Raw genomic sequence first — 15088 nt, 5'->3', positions numbered from 1 at the left:
CCATCTGCGACTAGGTCTTCTCAATGATCTCTTCCGGTTGAATTTCCAGTTGAAACTTTGAAAACGTTCCTACTTGCTCCCATTCTGGCTACATGACTTGCCACCGGAACATCCTAGACTTCTTGACGGTAACAACATAAGCAAATATCCTCATTAATTACAATAAATAAACTATAGTAATATATATTAACAACTATAGTATGTGAGAGGAACTTAGTATGTTTTGACATGTATTTTCAAAACCTGAACACCCTTCCAAACTCCAGAGGGAAACTGCTACCCTGTCCGTTCTGCGGACGACCTTGACTGCGAATATATGTAGATAATTCATGGATTCCTGTAGCAACGTTAAATTTGTGCGTTTAAAACATATACTGCTATTTCTATATCTTCCAATAATGTATGATTTTGAATACAAAACTGTTTAAGACCCGCTAGTCTAGTGCCTAGCGCACGCGCCTGGGGTTGAGAATTCGATTTCTTTAAGGAGAGAGCCCTGGAAACTGAACGTATTACTGTGTAGTGATTCTACTTTAATAAACCTTTGGTCCACATTTCATTGTATAACTTCAATGCTGAAAAGAGATTCTAACGAACGAACAAAATTACGTTAAGCGTTAAGTCATAATAGACACCAAACAAATTCTTCAAGTGAACAAAAGCCAGTGATTAGCGTTCTTTTTTCACGATATATAGATTCCAGATTCAAATCCGATAAATAGGCATACTGTCTGAGATTTTTGCAGAGCTCTCTCGTAGATCCACTAACCGAATACCAGAATTATACATGTAAGTATATGCCTTGAGAAACGGTGCCAGATTCTGTGTGACTTTGGAACCTTGGGGCTTTCAGCTATGTGTGACTCATTGACAAATATTCACACAAATATCCAAGTAAAGACAACCAGATTTTTTTTTAGATTTAAGAAAACTTGTGAGGAATTAGCATCCTCAGCCCCAGGATCGGCGCCTGCAGACTTGACCGAATTTGAATAACCCCGTTTCTCAGTATCTTGTAATTCTTATTGATTTCCAAGAATTCCAGTGTAAATTGGCCGTGCTGGTTATATCTGGAATTTCCTTTTGAGTTTTAATAAGTAGACCCTACAAGTTCTAATCAATTTTCTGGTTTAATATGATGCTCTTGCTCAAAATGTTGCATCTACTCTCCTTCAACTTGAAGATGAACCCTCAGTTTTTAAGGAAGGTTCATTTTACCCATTATTCATACCTACAAGTGGTTATACTAAAACAACAGGAACTTTTAAACATATCTTTTCCTGGAGAATTCATGAACTGTGTGGATAATAATGTTTAGGGGTTGGAACCTTATTTGTTTGTTTTATAAAATTAGGTTTCGAAAAAAAGTTGGATACACGATCTCAGTTATTAAAATTACTGTAGAGAAAATAAAATGTATTAAATCATAACTTAAAATTTTGTGACATGATCAGAGGTGACGTTTGCCCCTACCCCTCTCCCGTATCTGTCTAAAGAAAATTGGGAGTATGTTTAGTACAAGGGGCCCAGACGCAAGTAAAAACACAAAATTTGCACAAGAAATGAGTGATGCAAGTACTTAGACGTAACATAACGTAACCAAATTTAACCTAACCTAACATAAACTAACGTAAGCTAACCTGAACTAACCTAAACTAACGTCATGTTAGTAGAAATAAGCGAAATTCTATCATTTTTTGGAAAATTATGTGGGACTCCTTCACTAATATAACATAAACTAAACTAACCTAACGTAACCTAAACTAGCCTAACCTAACTTAAACTAACCAACTCTACCCTAAACTAACCGAATGTGAACAGAAATTACCAAAATAGTAACATTTTTTTAGGGAAAAGAGCTGGACCCCTTCTGCTAAACATAGGCCGGAAATTGTTCCACCATTTTATATGTAACGTAAGTGCTCGAATTTTGAGTAAAGATAATCTGAGTATTTATTTCTGTAAATATTAGAGACGAGACCGAGACGGAACTTAGTATCGTCTAGATTTACACATGTCTTCTTCAGGAGTTCAAACTTGGAATCATCTCAATCTTCATACTATCCGCAATGATGTGTGAATTTTCATGATAGTTATTCAAGATAGCTAATTTAAGTATAACTATGATGTGGCAAAGTACACGAAACCCGAGTTGTGGCAAGGAGCAACTGTGGGAAAACGTATGTAATCCTCTTTTCTCAATTAAAAAAACAAAACTGGAGACAACTTTTCGCACTTAACCACCTAACGTGATTGTAGATAAGTAGGTCTGCATGCTCTCCATTCCCTCTAAAAATTCATGAAAATGGCGATGGAAAATATCGTTGCCAATTTCTCATGTTGATAGTTTTGACTTTTTTTTTTTTTTTTTTTTTGCGAACTTTGTTGGGCTTAATGATTTGTCACAAAGAGGGAAATACAGAGCAATTTATATTGTTTTCACTCAAGAGGTCTATTAGTCTAGACTTTTCTCCTACCATCATCGGTGGATATTCTATTTTAATTGATGAATAATTCACAAAATCTTTAAATTTATCAACATAATTTTTAATTACTTTATAAATGTTCCTTCCCTTTGCGATCCCATGAAGGAAACAAGTTTTACTCGTCAAATCTTCCTGTATTATGCGAATAAATATATCACAAATTGTATTTGACTGATCTATGGTTTGAAAGGCGTAGAAAAAAAAGAAATGACATTTCTCGATTCTATATAGTTACTTTCTTTCACATTTAATTAACAAATTTCTAATATTCTCTGCACAACATGATGAGAAAGCAGCACAAAAAGAAAAAACTTCTTTGCTTCTCCTTATGACAAAAAAATGAAACTTTTCCATTTCTACTGCGCACTTCTGTATATTTCTGTCACTGAACAGGTTATTTGTTCTAGAAAGCTCCAGGAAAATCGCATACGAAGCATGCAATGCGAATGTTTGAACTTCGTTAACTCTACCAAAAGTACTTGTTTGCTATACTTATTTTTACTGTGTTTACTCTCATATACAGTTGAATAATGTCTCTCCACAATCTGCGTACCTATTAAATATTGCAGCTTTGGGTACCTATTTGATTCGTTATAAGAAGAAAAGCTATTTTCCCATTGCTCCTGATATGCTAGATACGTTTCTATCTTCCATGTTCATTTCGTAAATGCAACGAGCTAACGTTACAATAAAATAAACCATTTACTGAATGCTAATCCCGCGATACTCGTAAACATCTCACTGCAGCCATCAATGGGTCACTGAAATGACTATGTTAGAATTGAAATCCAATGACTAAAAATAAATTAATTAATTAAAAACCAGGAAAATAATGTTTTCGATATTATTTATTGTGTCCAAAATATTGGTAAATTTCCGCAAAGAAAAACAAGGGATTGGGCAGCGTGAGGAAAAGGGGCAATAATGTGACGTCTAAATCACATATATCCGCTCTACTACGTTACCTACAGTATATATGTCACTGTTAGCAATAAGTGTGTATCATTGTTAGGGGTATATGTGTCGTTGTCAAGAGTATATGTGTATCATTGTTAGGAGTATGTGTATCATTATTATGCATGTGTCATTGTTAGAAGTATGTGTGTCACTGTTAAAAGTATGTCTATAACTTACAAATGTGTGTTAGTGTTAAAAGTATATCTGTATCATCCTTACAATATGTGTATCACTGTTAACAGTATATGTGTGTGTCATTGTTGGAAGTATGTGCGTCATTGTTAAAAGTAGTGTATCACTGTTAAAAGTATATGTGTCACTGTTAAGAGCGTGTGTGTGTTGTTGTTAGGAGTATGTGTGTATCATTGTTAGTATATTTATCAATGTTAAGAGAATGTGTGGATCTTGTTAGGCGTATGTGTGTTACTCTTAAGAACATGTGTGGCATTGTTAGAAGTATGTGTGTCACTCTTAAAAGTATGTGTGTGTGTCATTGTTACGAGTATGTGTGTCACTTAAAATTATGCTTGTATCATTGCTAAGAATATGTGTATCACTGTTAAATGTATATCTGTATCATTGTTAGGTGTATGTGAATTACTATTAGAAGTATGAGTGTATCATTGTTAGATGTATATGTGTGACTGTTAAGAGTGTGTGTCTGTCATTGTTAAGAGTATGTATGTCGTTGTTAAGGAATATTTGTGTAATTGTTAGGAATACACCTATAAGTCATTGTTAGATGATGTCATACAGCAATACACATAATCTGCTACATAACAGTGTATTTTACACACATTAAATAAATAAATAAATAGATAATTAATCTCTTCAAACAGAATTAAAGCTATCAATTATTATTTTGGCATCGATCGAAATGCTTTTTTAGGGCCATAAAAATTATTTTTTCTCGAAAAACTAGAAATGACAATTTAGCATAAAATTCTGTTCATATTCACGTGATGTTTCGACTCAATATAAGTCACATTCCTCGACAATAGTATGAATAAATAAATAAAATTAAAATTCATAAGTTAATCACAGTTATGGACTATAGGCTATATCATATTAGCCACATAATGTGTTCTCGTCTTTTTACTATCGTATAAGGAAAAAATTGAGAAAAGTATATTCCAGTATCTGCTTGATCTTATATAGGAGTTATCATGCGTGTCAGTTATTAGCTTTACAAAACAATTTCTCGAAAACCACGCATAAGGATTTAGTTATCAAGATATTTCGTTCAACATGATTAATATATCTCCATTTTTAAACACTTTTCTTGCTTTAATAATATTGTATAGTTTTTTTCAGTGTGAGGTGTTAGGAAATTAATGCCGTAATATATCCTACTAATGCATGTATTTGATGTGACTCTCCGTTTTGAATTTAACATATCTAACTGCATTGAACATAAAAGTCTTGCTATCGTATCCAAGCACTATGTTAACTCGTGTAACTCTTGCAATGTAATCTCTCTGGTCTCAGGGGTCATGCAATTAATGGTTAAGAGGGATTTAGTTGATGTATTGTTCAGCGCAAACGTTAATGGCTTACACACAAGCACCTGGTCTACTTCTGTATTTTAATGTCTATTTCCTTGTTTCTTGTTCTACGTTAGGGAATATATTTAGCTAAGATTTTGTTTTCAGTTGGTCAGTTACTATACATTTCATATAGTAATTGTTGAGTAGTCATCTTGAACCAGAAGAAAAGGCTACGTAAGGAGAAACAAACAGAAATGTCACGTGTACACCATGTGAGAGAATCTGGTTGGTGTAGTGTAATATTTTCTGAATTATATTGAAACCAGCAGGAATAGTAGATAGTGAGACTCGTTTGAGGGGGTAAGAGCACGACCGACATAAAACCCACGCTTTGTACTAGTATATTAGTAGACAATCAATTAAAATATATGTATTCCTCAAGCTCTTCGGGAGTAATTGCCCCCTTTTGCTCCAATAAATGACGTCCTGATTACAACTGTCATACTTTCCCTTCCTACTGTCATCTGAAATGACGCCCCTGGTTATTGCATGCATCCAGTATTACCAAAGGGAATTTACCGCTCATCCCCCTTCGCACACCGTCCACAGATATACAGACAAAACGTCAAGAACATTTTTTACACAACGACTATGTGGTAACCATAATATAACTCGTGATATCAATATATTTACGGAATAGATTACATTTTATTGGTAGTTAACATGGAACATGGCAAGCTTTTACAAGTGATTTGAACATTTCTATTGTTTTATGCATTATAAAGATATGGTGAATTAATCTTTTACTTGTAGTTACAAATGGCTACTTTATTTCTTAAAGCAAAAAACAAAAAAAATGACTCGAGCGGATATTGAACTCGGGAACCTTTACACGTGAGGTGTAGATGCTCCTCATTGCCATGGCGTCATTTCATAGCTTAACGCATCGTATCATATATACGGCGAGTCGGAAACTTTAAGACGCTTTTTGTTCGCTATTTCTGGCTATTGAGCTCTCCCAGTTTATAAAACACTTTAAATGCTCACTACAGCTTCGCGAAAGATGGCTCGGCAATCCGTTTACCAAAGTCTGCTTTCCTCTTGTTAGATTTTACTTCGAATTAAATTTGATTCTCATTTTAGTGGTATAAATGTACGAAGTATCAGAAAATACAGAATTTCGTTCACTTGTAAACAATTGTATGTGAAGAATTGTTACATCAATTAGCACTCAGGATAAATTAATTAAGCACTATACAATCACATCTTTGTGAATTCGTCTTGTGTGCCGATCACAGCTTTATTTATATAACCAATGAACTCATGGCGACAAGCCAGTACAAACATATTTCACACTTCTTAAATTCCGAAATTTTCTTGAAGTTCTGAAACTTGAATCTGCAAAGGGTATATTAACCTGTAAAGGCAAGACTGCACGTAGTCTTACATCTTGTCCACGAGATTTAAGATTATTAATCACTAGGTAATTTTAAAGATGGCGTCCAGTGCTATTCAGAAAATAAACAACGCAAGATCTATGTCGGTTCACGTTATATACTCAATTTAAGCTCAATATTCTGCGTTTAACAGACAGTTTTCAAACTATAGCAGAGATAGACTGATATCTTTCGTTGAACGTACTTTACCGCCGATACAGTGAGTTATCCACAGAATTTGTAAAGGACTTGTAAGGGAGTACTAGTTTATTATTACTTTGTCCCCACAATAATTAACCTCCACGGATCAAGATTTTATTAGAATTGGAGCTGAGCAATAATAAACTATAATACAAAATGGAATATTCATCTTCATCTCAATCTAACAGGTATGTGTCAGAGAAAAATGTTTACGCTAGGCTTTGTCCAGTGCATAAGACATTTCACTAACACACGCCTAAATTCATACTATGAATTAAATTCTATTAAAACTTTTCACCCTCCAAATTAGAATCTAGAACTAATATAAATGTCATATGTAAACATGGCGAAGACTTGTGATGCTTACGCCCACTGTTAGTTATTTCTGCTCTATACAATCTTACGGGGGTTACACATGCCTGTAATCAATTTTTAAACAATGTTATAGAACAGCGTGAGGCTTACGCCTTCTCTATCAGCTCTAAGACTATTTCAACATTCAGGTAGAAAATTTTTAAACCCAACTTCTCCGCACTTAATGTGGCTAAATAATTTTAAGGTGAATTTAGAATTTGAGCCCAGAGACGACTTTAGCATAATGTAGAGAATTAGGAAATCATAGCGCTTTTGTTAGAAAACACAACTTCTTTTCTCAAGATTACTTACTATGGAACCAAGAACCAAATAATATTTCAATTATTTTTGCAATATGTTTCACTATTTTATTGAACATTATAAACTAAACCATAAAAGACGCAACATGGCTTTAAAATCTAGATATGTTACAATGTATATAAAGTATTTAAGGAACATCTTATTTCATTTTATTTCATTAATGCTTAGACGTAGTTTCAAGAATTGATTTTAAGCAAGAAATAATTTTCTTTTCAATAATAGCTTTGTGTTCAATTCATTTAGTTCAATATGAATGACCACACAAAGAATGTATGATTAAGGCATAGTTTCTAAGAAAACAAAGAAGTTATAGGAAGAGAAAGCGAACATAACAGCTCAGCATCCTTCTTTATGTTTTCAGTGAATGAAATACAGAGCGGAAAAAGAAAATCTACTTAATTTTAAAACAAAATGTGAAGATAGAGCGAAGTTGTTGACACATGAATATTCACATGAATTATGAATAGTATAAATATATGGTATGCATGCGCGCTGACTACGTGGGTGCTTCCGGGCTTCATCATCCACTGCGGCGCACCCACAAGATTTTAAGTTTGATGGAAACAAAAAATAAAATAAATATTTCTCACTTGCCAGTATCAAAAAAATAAGAAGCAATTAAAACATTGAGGTGGAAATTAAAATTTCTAAACTCTAAAACATAATTGTTTGATTCAAGTATGTTTGTGCAAAGGCAACCAAGTAACACACTCCCCCATTCCTTACATGTCTCTGGCCTAGTCAAAGACAATCCCCATAATAAAACAATGGAATTAAGTATATTGTGAATAGAATCGAGCACAGCTCTTTATGACAGAGTTCATAGAAGATTTTAACTGGAAGGTAAGCAATCAAAAAATATCGAGACTTCCCTGAAAATATATAAAACGTCCCGCCCACGTAAATTTTGGAAAACTGGCACCGTTGGTGTTACGTAGAAATGCGTTTGAAAAATGACAGAAATGCAATACCAAGCTTATGAAGAACAGAAGCTTGTGTTTTTGCGTTTTAATTTGTCCGACCATGTTGTACCAATCGTTCTAAAATAAAATTCTATCGAGATCAAACTAAATCCTAGTATCCCCATTTTTGGAAATCAAAGCTAAAAATACCTGAATAAGCACAATTTGACAATGACGATTCATTAGTAGAATATTCATTTTTTAAAATAGAAATTAAGATTTCAAATATTAGGCAAATAATTTCCCATAGAGAACACTAATTCAGAAGTAAGTAAGCTTTTTCTACTTTTTTAGAAAACAGAATATCACGAGCCCGTTTGGCCACTTCCTATGACTTTGCTGAGACATATTTATTTGTGTATTTCTTCTGCACTGACTGTTTTAAATAACTTAATGAGAGGCCATTGAAGTAAACCTTCCATAAGGGATTACAAACCTCTTTTTAACGTATGTAAAGCAAGTGAATTTTTTATTGTCCATTTAATACTGATTGCTATCCAATTCATTAGTATCAATGGAAATAAATTTTATCGAACAAATTATTTATATTTAAGTATTATTCCTTAAAGCATTAGAATAAAATAAGTTATTTTACTACTACAAATTTTCAGTTTCATAATAAAATACATAAATGAGAGTTTTAATCATATACTCACGTACTGCAGAGTTACATTTTATAATTCGACAATGAATCCTAGATAGAAAAGTACCGGTACTTGCCTGAAAAGAGAGAAAAATCATTACAGGATTAGACAAGTATAATCAATGGATTTTACTATAGCTTACAAGATAAGGTATTTATTCCTGTAAGTATACCTATAAGTATATGATAATCAATGCAGTAATATATTAGTGCACGAATATAAGATTATATATATATATATATATATATATATATATATATATATATATATATATAATATTAAATACTGAATATAAGTATGCATGCAATTTCGATATACGTATAAAGGTACCCAAGAAAGTTCTTTCGCATTTTGTGGAGGTCTGTGTTCAATTGACCCTCAGACCGTAAGTTGAATGCGAATGGAGGTAAGGCGAAGGTCAGTTGTTGTTTAGGGCATATCAAACATATTGCCTGGTTGTGGCAGTTCAGTTACACTGTGAACTTGCGAAGGACAGAGTGAACACGGAACCTCCACAAAGCGTCATTAGGGTGTGTATGCTGTACGAGTTCAAATTGGGGTCAAACGCCGCTGCAGGGCGACGGAAGATATACCAGGCCTTTGGTGAGGGTGTCGTGACTACGCAGACAGTACAGCCGTGGTTAACAAGTTTGATGACGGTGACGAAACACTCGAAGACACACAATGTGCCGGAAGACCAACACATGTAAGAAATGAAGATCTTCAGGTAGCAATTGAGGCGAAGTGGCCAGACATGTGAGGAACTGTGACTACGATTCAGTGTGAGTGGACAGCAGCACGTCCATCAGCTTGGGAAGCACTACAAGTTGGGTCGATGGGTTCCACATGATTTGACTCAGGGCAGAAGGCAACGAGACCAGACACCTGTGATTTTTTGCTGTCTCGTCTGAGGAAAGAGCCATTTCTGGACAGGGTAATGACATGAGATGAGAAGTGGGTCCTGTACGAAGCTCCAGGGCGCCGTCATAATTTGGTGGCATCTCATGAGCCGGTTCAAAAATAGCCGAAACCAGCACTGCACCAGCAGAAGGTCCTCTTGTGTGTTTGAGGGACAGCTCGTGGCAGCGTGACAATTGCATTGGGAACTGCTACCAGCCGATCAGAGCATCAATGCAATTGTATACTCTCAGCAGTTTAGTGTTCATGAAGAATTCATAACTCTGGAGTCAGAACTTCTAAATCGCAAAGGAGTTTTCCTGTATATTAGAACGTTAAGCTTCACATGGTTAGGATAACCCGGGACACTATTCTACGCTTGGATGGTAAACATTATTGCACCCTCCACGGACATTGCACCGTCCGATTATCACTTGTTACATTCCTTGGACAATCACCTTAAAGGACGCTAGTTCAAATTCCTAGTTGAGGTGCCAAATGCATTTGATACCTTCTTTACTTCGCTTCACCAAGTTCTACTGCGATGGAATCCATGGCCTTCCAGAACTTTGGCAGAAATTAGTCCATGCTGATGGAGACTATTTTTGATCTTCCAAGTACGTTTTAGGTGACATATCGATGTTTGAAGGTGGTGGGTGAAAAAGCGACAGACCTTCCTTGGTTACCTTTATATATGACAAAAGGAATAACTGCATAACGATAGTAATATAATATTGATTAAGATAATGACTGCACATGGTAATAAATATAGACACCTAAAGGAAGAATGTCAATGTTATCTCTTCAAAGTAGTCAATTTTAAATGTTAAAATAATTTTTAAAAACATAAATTATTCATAGAAAGTTTTCTTGATTGACTTTAGCTCTTCCCTTCTTAGTTCCCTCTTAAAAAATGAAAAATAACGTATGCTAAAATTTAAAGATCATTATTTTTTCTACAAAATTCAAGTTTATTCTGGCAATTGTAAAATCTCAAAGTGTTTTAATCACAGGTGAGAATTTCTTCACATGCTGCGTGAGATCCACGTGTTTTCTCTTTCGTGTGTTGGCTCTCATTAAACACTATGGAACGACGTGTAGACGCGACAACTGGCTGCTAGTGACGCGACTTCGTATGTTTTGCTCTATTTCTTAAGTTTGTATCATTGGTTGTGCGCGGCATGTTCCTGCCGAAGTGTGGTCACGATTAGAGACTTTATTTTGCACTTGATAAGTCATTATTTTTCATGATTGTGACTAAGATACATACAGCATTTTATCGAGTATAGAAAATGTATTCAAATTTCAAGAACGCGAGGGAATTCTGCAGTTCAACACGAAGCAGCGACATCTATGTCATTGAGAGAAGCGTGGATTAGATCTACAAACGAAAATTTTAACGAAATATTTCTAGTATGTCTTATTATATGCATTATCAGCGAACTCCAAATATATGAATATATGCTAAGTATTAACGTATAGATAGTGCAAATAGTGGAAATTACCTATGGAAAAAGACGAACTGTTAGCCCAATCGTAATGAAAAATCGTCTTTACTGTAGAACAGGTGCAGCTTACGTAAGAGAGCAAATAGCTCAGTTAGATAAAGCAACGAGTTTGTATACCGAAGGTAGACGGTTCGAATCCCGTGGAAGTACTGTTGTCATTTTTATCACTAAGGTTATTTTATTTATTTTTTATTTGGGAAAGAATCAAATTGTAACATATGTGTAAAACTCATGACGATACCAAAAAAAAAAAAGAGAGAGAAAATATCGTCGCACTTGCATTAGTGTCTCTAATTTTTGTTTGCAAACAGATTCGTAATTATTTCCCCTGTGCTCACTGATGCATAACGAATGTTTTCCAGTAAATGTTAATTCTAATTTGGAGAATTTTATAGTTTCACAATGTTTCTCAATGTTTCACAATGTTTGCTCGTTTTGGTGCCCCTCTTTCTCTGGCGCCCCGGGCAGTCGCCCGGCCCTTAGTCCGCCCTTGAAAGTACGGACGCATAACTAAGGACTGCGGAGGAGAGGTTAACCTTCACGTTATGCCACTGGTTTGACGTGTTTGAAATGTTCAGTAAGTGATCGGTTAATGAAATAATTTCGACGGTTACTGATGTTTAAAGTTTAGCTGAGACAAAGCTACCTAATCAAATACATTTGATATCGCGATGTCACAATTTGATTTTCCTCACATAAAAAAGATAAAAACAATAGTAATAAAAACCCTTACTCGTACTGGGCTCCTAACTAACTAACAACCTAATTCTTACAGACTAGTTGCTCTGACCAACTGAGTTTCGATTTCTTACGCGAAAGAAGTATGTTATATTAAGAGGCATGCTTTTCATTATCAAAACTGTTCGAAGTAATACGAACATGGCTTAAGAACAGAGACGGAACTGAATTACCACTCGATTGACCTTGAGGGCAAATCATCAAAGCGTAGCTATAAACGTAAGTTCAGCATGCATTTCTCTGGAGCTGTGTTCAGTATTCCTATCTGCCAGTCATGCTTGTTCGTAGGAGTAATATGTTACAAACCTAGCCTTTCGATAGAGCACAATGACAGAGAACCAACATTAATGAATTCTTGCCCTTGTGAACTTGGGATATCACCATGTGCAATAAAACTGTCGCGTCTCCTTGAAGTGATATTTTATCGAAAATAACTCGTTTTCCTTTATATATCCGAAGTTTTTGAGGGTTTCAAAATGAGGAAACGTTACTGACAAACAAGGATGCATTTAGGGGTGGGTCCAGGTGGTCCGGACTCCCCTCTGAAATCCCAACTTTTCTGTAAATTTAGCCTAAATTTAAGGATTATCTTTTAAATTTTATTATAATTTATACTAATATTGAAGTCGGACTTCTCCCGAAATAAATTACTGCATACGTGCCTGCTGACAATTTTCAATATATTCGTTAAATAATAAAGTAAAATAACCAAATTAGGAGCAAAAAGCTTTAACACGGGCTAACTTTTGTCCACTGCCAATATTGTTAGAAGGGATATTAATAGTAAAAACTGCTAGGCAATGCTGAACCTTGGAACTTCACTCCGAACAGCAAGCCTATTATTGAGAACTACATATGAAACATTTTATCAAAACTTATCTAGCTTTTACCTGGCATGAAATTATTATATACACCAAAATTCACTCTCCTAAAATGTGTATCTAAACATTGCTCTACGTATCTACGAAGCAATGAAAATTATTTATCGAAATATGTGAGCAGGGAATTCTAACAACCAGCCATTTTATTTAAATCGTAGTAAACCCTGTAACCGGGCGTTAACGTGAAGACAAAGCTTGGTCCATTGGTAAAGTGTTGGAAGAATATAAACTCAATGTTCGTAGGTTCGAAACTAACCACTCACCATAACATTTTGTTCTTATGTGTAACGATGAAATAAGAAAGAAAAAATGTATAACCGTTAAGACAAAACTTCAACCAAGTCTGAAGAGAACAATACTAAAATAGTAACACAATGACGTCAACCAAAAATTATTTCATGTAGCGTTTGGACGAAATTACAACTGTCAATAATTGCAGAAGTAAAAACAGGCTGATAGGCGTAATGTAGTCTAGACTTCTGAATGCATTTACTTTCTGAAAACTTCCGTCTCGTCATTGGTATGCCGTTAATCATTGTAAAACCTTTCAATTGGAAGTGAAATGACACAAACTAAAACAGTTTTAAATCAATAAATGTCTATGTGTAAAAGTAGGTGTCTTTTATCTGTAGTTCTGAGTTCCTTTTACTTTGAAGTGACAAATGAGAGAAGAAAGTATGGTGTTCGAAAAAAAATCAAATTTGAGATTTCAACGAATTTACACGTATTATAGCCCCTAACACCGAAAAAGTTATTTGTCGATACATGTCTATCTGTTCGTCCGTCCGTTCGCTACACTTTTCTGTGCACTCGCCTAGAAGCCATACCGTTCAACTTATCTGCACCAAATTTTAGTTTAAGATTTTCATAGTATTTCCTATAGTTTTTTTTTAATTTCCCTCCTACTCCCAAAACAAGGGTAGTTTCCTGTACGATGAAAATAGAAAAAAGATATTTTCTCATAACTGGCTCTAACGATCTTGTTTTCTTTCTTTTTTTTATAAATCAATATTTAATTAGTAACCCTATTTTGTGGTATAAGGCATTTATCTGAGAAAAATCTACAAGGGGTAGTTTATACTAAGGGGGTGAGATTTTTCTCAGTGATTTTCTCAAAATGGACTCAAATGTTTTCGTTCATATTTCATAAATAAATATTTCATTAATAACTTATCAATATGGCATAACTCGTTTGTCCTAAAAAAATGCGAGGGGTAGTTTATTCTTGGTGGAGTGTTGTCTGGGCGATTTTCTCAAAAACGACTCAAAAGAGTTTATTCATATTGCAAAAATAAATATTTCGTTAATAACCGAACAATATGGCAAAACTCGTTTGTCCTGAAAAAATATGCGAGGGGTAGTTTACTCTTGGGGGTGTTTTTCCTCCACGGTTTTCTCAAAAATGAGTCAAGCAATTTTGTTCGTACTCAGAAATAAATATTTCATTAAAAACCTAGTAGTATGGAATAACTCGCTTACCCTGAAAGAATCCTCAAGAGATAGTTTATTCGGGGAGTTATTTTTCCCTCACGATTTTCTCAAAAATTACTCGGACAATTCTATTGATAATTCATAAATAAGTATTTCATTAATAACCCTATATTTTAGTATAAGTCATTTCTATGAAAAACAATTACAACGGATAGTTTATATTTGGGGTCAAGGTTATTTCCCCGACAATTTTCTCGAACGACAGGCGATTTTGTTCAAATTTCGCAAATAAATATTTCATTAATAACCAAAAGTATATCTTAACTCATTGTTCGAAACAATTCACAAGAGGTAGGTTACTCCTGACGTGTTCTTTTTGAACGACTTTCCCAAAGTGACTCATTTGATTTTTTTCATATTTCATAAACAATGATTGCATTAATTGGTCTATTATATGTCTAATGAAAATGTGCTCAAAGTGTGAGTTAGTTTTGTAGTATGGATTTTCTTCAATTGAAGTTTTTTATTCGATAATCTGACATTTGATGTATTTGAATAATACGATAATTTTATTCGTATTATCCAAATACACACTTCAGTAACAACTGCGGCCTAACACAGTTAAGAAATTGAATTGAAAAAGTTTAGTGCGGTGGCCCTGTAATTGAATATTTTTAGAGAAACTCCCTAGCTTTTTGTGGTAAACTCAGGCTTTTCTTTTTCGAGCGACAAAAGAGAGAAGAAAATATAGTGATTGTGAAAATAATATCAAATTCAGATTTCAA

General features: G+C 34.5%; 1 protein-coding gene across 1 annotated transcript in view; it reads right to left on the bottom strand.

Annotated features, from left to right (window-relative positions):
• The window catches only part of LOC145664634 (uncharacterized), a 503737-nt gene that overhangs the window by 406711 nt on the left and 81938 nt on the right, over positions 1-15088 (bottom strand). Inside the window, exon 2 of the mRNA XM_081731469.1 lies at positions 8861-8924. The gene's annotated coding sequence lies outside the window, so the exon portion shown is untranslated. The remainder of the gene's footprint in view (positions 1-8860; positions 8925-15088) is intronic.

Source organism: Thermobia domestica, chromosome 11, assembly GCF_964235325.1.
Source record: "Thermobia domestica chromosome 11, izTheDome1.hap1.1, whole genome shotgun sequence".
NCBI lineage: Eukaryota > Metazoa > Arthropoda > Insecta > Zygentoma > Lepismatidae > Thermobia > Thermobia domestica.
Note: the sequence above shows the minus strand (reverse complement) of the source record. Positions and strands in the feature narration are given on the sequence as shown.